We start from the raw sequence: 5,402 nt of genomic DNA, 5'->3' as shown, positions 1-5,402 counted from the left end.
GGTAGCGGGGCCCTTGGCAGAATGTCCTACAGGGGAACACAGGGCTGGAGCCACAGCTTCTGAAGTATTGGATCGGTGACATTTCTTCTTCACAATAACACTCTGATAACTGTAAACTGTTTTGAGTAGCCCGTCCAGACCCGGCCTGCCTCCCCAGGTGGGACTTCTGCATGTGACTTCCCCGGCCTCTGAATGATCTTTCCATAGCAAATAGTCCCAAGCTGAATCTGCTGGTCTCTGTTACCCACATCTAAGTGGCTAGTGATTTTAGTAATTATGGGCCATGGCTCAGAGTAGGGATTCCTGGAAAATAAGGTCTAGGCAACTAGAAAGGAGGTATTAAGCCACAAGATGTCTTGAATATGTCTTTGATTAGACCAGATTTATCAGAAAGATTTAGGAAGTATATATCCCCAAGTCTTGTCCTTGGCAATGTGACATTATGGGACACTAACTGTGCATTAACACTTGTTTTTGTTTCCAGTTAGAAGTGGGCCAAATGCTTTCATACGACAAATGTTTTCTACATGCTGGCGACTAAAAGGAAATTGCAAGAAAAAATGTTCAAAAGATGAAGTGTTTCATATTATGTGTGACAATATGTCTTTATGCTGTGTCTCAAGTGCTCATTTACCTATGATGGGTCCGGGGTAGCTGTGAGTTTTCAAAGGTTCCTTCTGATTTTCCCTGGGAACTTGGATTCTCCCAGGGGCTCAGCCCATTAAAATGATGGTTTCAGCCTATCTGCCGTTTCCCTTTGTGTCTTTTTCTATGGAAATAGTTTCCTAATTGAATTCCTTGTCGTCAGTATTTTTCTTTTTATCAATTTGTTATTTATCAGAAATAGCAGATAGATGAGGATGATGGGAACACAATGTCAAGAGAAGGGTTCTATAAAATGAGCCCACGGTGGTGGCCCTGCATGCTTTCTCTTCCAAGAAGCCATTTATCTTCAGCTCTGCTTGGCCCATGTGGACAGAATATGTCACACTCCTCAACTACCTGTTATCTGTGGAGAAATGTAGGCCCAAGGTAATGTTGATGGGAGAAACCCAGGGAGATAAATATAATTCCTCCTTACCATAAAATCTGGGAGAACCAGGGACGGTGGCACACGCCTGTAATACCAGTGGCTCCGGAGATTGAGGCAGGAGGATCGCGAGTTCAAAGCCAGCCTCCGTAACTTAGCAAGGCCCTAAGCAACTCAGTGACCCTGTTTCTAAATAAAATACAAAATAGGGCTGAGGATGTGGCTCAGTGGGTGAGTGCCCCTGAGTACAATCCTTAGTATTTTTTTTTTTTTCGGTATCTCTGCCTCTTTCTTGAAGTAATTTCTTGCAACTTGTATTTGCTGTCTTATCTCTTTGTTAGTGTGATCCATGGTTGCCTGTATTTGCTCTCTTATCTCTTCGTTGGAGTGATTGATTTTTGCCTGTATCTGCTCCCATAGGTCGTTCTGTAATTCCCAGGTCATTTTAGCTGTGGATGTTCTGAACTCCTCTGACATTTCACCTACTGCGCTCTCTATGGATCCTGTTGTTGTAGTATCCTGGTTTGTTTGGGGCACTTTCCTCCCTTGTTTTTTCATGATGTCTCTGTGTCTTCCTCTCTTGCAGTGCAGATCCGGGGTATGACAGCTTCTGCCCTATTGTCTTACAGTGTCCCTATAGGTTATCAATACCTCACCTTTAAGGGAGAGATCAATATCACAGCACTCAGTGCACCCAACGTGCAGCCATAAGTCAGTCAGCTTCTGTTTCCACATCTACAGTTTTGTCACTATCATCAGAAGTGATGAGTTCGGTTGTCTTCCACCATATGGTCAATAGGTCTGCATAATGGTCTAGAGTTTCTGATGGGGGAAGGGGGACCTGGGGGCTTGGCTGACATGTTTATGAGGCAGGATGTGAGAATATGGAGGTGTTGGATTATATAACTAGTGAGAGGGTGATCTAAGAAGCTGGCTGTTAGTAGGAGAAACAAGAGAGGCCACCCCATGCAAGACTCCCTGTCACCTCAGCAACAGGTAACTGTTAGCACCCCTAGTAGAGACACCTCTGGGGCAGCCAGGCCACAGGAGCCTTGGTGACGTCTTACCAGGTCCTTATTGTTGTCCCTTGATAGAAGCAGTGATATCCCAGTTTCATGGTGGTGGGCAGCCTCAAGCCTGTATGTACCCTGATGTTGGGCTGTGGAGCCAGGCTTTGGTGAGTAAGGAACCCAGCAGGTTCAATATTTAAAAAGAACTAAGGCACTGAATTCCATTTCCAGTGGGACAAAAAGAACTGTGCAAACAAGCTTAAAATGGCTTTTTTTTTGGTGTGTTCCAGTGTTATAAAATGTAGCTTTTACTATAACCTTGACCCAAATGCCAGTAATTTCAGAAAAGAATTTGGTGGAGAGAAGAAAGTTATTTCATTTAGGAAAAATAATCACTATCTTTTTCCTAATCTTCAACATACCCAATGTCAACAAAGACAGCTGCTTTAACACTTTACAGAATTCCTATGTCCTGGAGCAGTAGCAACATCAATCATATTTTTAAACACTGGGTCAAGGCTTTCCATAAAAATATCATCCTACTTCCTCCCCGAAGTTTCTAAAATATTACATACTTTTCTCAACATCTACAGCCATCCAGGAATTTTTAGGAAAATTGTGTGCATGATCTTAATTCCTAATCCATGGATCTTTGGACTTAGAGATGAACGATCAAAATGACCAAAAATGATGGTTCACTTAAAGTCAGAGGGAAGACTCAATTTATTGCTCAATTGGTCTCAGAGGATGAAAGCAGTGTTGCATCAACTGGCTCAGGCAGGAGGGTCATGTGGAAGGCCTCATCAGCCAGTCACCTGTGCAGTCCAGGTGATAGCTGTGCGCACACGGTAGAAATCGAACTGGGTCCCCATGAACAAAGTCCATCACATAGATCACACACTCCTGGACCTTTTTTGCTGATCCATCTTTTGATGGTCATCGCCTCCTTTAGGCAGATGCTGTATAAGGCCTATTCTTTGAACTATCCTAATTTGTTCATCTTCAGTCAACTGAGTTGCTAGTCTGGCTGGGTGTTGGATTATAAACTGCCACTGGAACTTGTTCCTGATGTGATAACTCCTGATCTGGCTCAGTCCCCTCGCCAAAGCTAGCAGCGTCGGGTTGAGGCTCCTGAAGCAGGGAAATGTCATCCAACGGGGGCGGATTTTAGGCAGTTCCCCATCTTCTGGGGCTGGAGCGTGTTATCTTTGTACTGTTGTGACAGTCTTATCACCCATGGGGTCCCTTTTGAAAAGAGTTTACAGCTGCTTCCTGGTAATTTTTCAAAAACCACCCGTAGTTCTATTTTTCTATTCTCCACTTGATTTATTTCTGCTCAGATATTTATTATTTTCTTCCTTATGCTAACCTTGGGCTTATTTTTTTGCTAATTCCTTGAGGTGTAAAGTATTGTTTATTCGAGGTCTTTTTTTTTGGCTTTAAAGTAAGCACTCACTGTTATCAATTTCCCTTTTAAAATTGTTTTTGCCACATTCCATGAATTTTGATAAGTTGTGTTTCTGTTGTCTGTAGGCATTTTAAAAATCCCCTTTGAATTCCTTTTTGAGGCAGTGGTTATTCAAGAGTGTGTCATGTAGTTTCCACGTTTGTGAATTTTGTAATTATCTTGCAATTATTTATTTTTAGTTTTATTCTGTGTGCTCTGAAAAGACTCTTGGTGTGATTTTGATCTTAACTTTTTTAAGGCTTGTCTTGTGACCTCCTTGGTGGCCCGTCCTGGGAAATGTCACTGGTGCACTTGGGAAGGACACATCTTCTGCTGTTGGGCAAGATGTTCTGTTTAAGTCTGTTAGGCCCACTGGGCTTATTGTGTGGCTCACATTCTTTATTGATTTCCTGTCTGCATGTTATACCCATTATTAAAAACGGGGCATTGAAGTCTTTTACAAGAATCGTATTGCTACCAATTTCTCCTTTCAGATCTGTTGATATTTGCTTTATATACTTGGGTTCTTGAAGGTTAGGAGCATATTTACATTGTTTTATCTTCCTGTTGAACAATCACTATTTTTTTCTAGAGACAGTTTTTGACTTTAAAAATTCTTTTTTTTGTAGATGGACACAACACATTTTATTTACTTATTTATTTTTATGTGGTGTTGAGGATTGAACCCAGTACCTCACACATTCTAGGCAAGTTTTCTACCACTGAACTACAACCCCAGCCCAGTTTTTAATATATCTTTTTTAGTTGTTGATAGACCTTTATTTTATTTATTTATATGCGGTGCTGAGGCCAGGCAAGTGAGATACCACTGAGCCCCAGCCCCAGCCCCCACTCTAGTTTTTGAGTGTTTTCTGTGATGTAAACATAGTTATTACTCCTTTCCATTTCTTCGCTTTCAGCGGACATGTATCTTTGGAACTAAAGTGAGTTTCTTATAGAAGCATAGGTTGCATTTAGTTATCATTACTATTTTTTTTTATCCATTCAACTACTCTCTCTCTCTCTCTTTCTTTTTTTTTTCCTACTGGGATTTGAACCCAGAGGTACTTTACCACTGAGCTTTATCCCCAGTCCTTTTTTTTTTTTTTTTTTTTTTAAAGAGAGAGTGAGAGAGGAGAGACAGTGAGAGAGAGAGAGAGAGAATTTTTAATATTTATTTTTTAGTTCTTGGCAGACACAACATCTTTGTTGGTATGTGGTGCTGAGGATCGAACCCGGGCCGCACGCATGCCAGGCGAGCGCGCTACCGCTTGAGCCACATCCCCAGCCCTATCCCCAGTCCTTTTTATTTTTTAGGAAAGGGCTTCATTAAATTACTGAGGTTCTTGCTAAGTTGCTGAGGCTGGCCTCAAGTTTTCAATTCTCCTGCCTTGGCCTCCTGAGTTGCTGGAATTACAGGCATGTACCACCATTTTTGGCCTCTGTATCTTTTTATTGGGGGAGTTTAATACATTTACATTTAAAGTAATAGGAGAATTTAAGATTGCCATTTTGTTATCCATTTATCTTTCATTGCCTTTTTAAAAAAATTGGTTCTTTTTATCTATTTTTAATTTTCTGATTTTTAATTTTTTTGGTATTGGGGATTGAACCCAGGGGTGCTTAATCACTGAGTCATATCCCCAACCGTTTTTTATATTTTATTTAGACACAGGTTCTTGCTGAGTTGCTTAGAACCTCACTAAATTGCTAAGTTGCTGAAGTTGCCGCCTGAGCTGCTGGGATTTCAGGCGTGCACCACTGTGCCCAGCTCAGAGTTATTTTTAGTACTTTGTCTTTCTGGCTTTTGTAGTAGAGTTGATAATTAACCCACCGTTGTCATGGTAGTATGATATTCTGGTTTTGTCTATTATGCTCTTATTTTGCCACCTAATGTCCTTCATTTCAACTTAGC

At 41.2% G+C, this 5,402-nt stretch overlaps 1 pseudogene; it reads right to left on the bottom strand.

The window, feature by feature from the left end:
- Positions 1-2,770: 2,770 nt before the first annotated feature.
- On the bottom strand, positions 2,771-3,223 carry LOC144370567 (RING finger protein 11 pseudogene; annotated as a pseudogene).
- Between the last annotated feature and the right edge of the window lie 2,179 nt (positions 3,224-5,402).

The sequence above is a fragment of the Ictidomys tridecemlineatus genome, chromosome 14 (genome assembly GCF_052094955.1).
Source record: "Ictidomys tridecemlineatus isolate mIctTri1 chromosome 14, mIctTri1.hap1, whole genome shotgun sequence".
NCBI lineage: Eukaryota > Metazoa > Chordata > Mammalia > Rodentia > Sciuridae > Ictidomys > Ictidomys tridecemlineatus.
The sequence above is the reverse complement of the archived record's forward strand: the minus strand, read 5'-3'. Positions and strand labels throughout refer to the sequence as shown.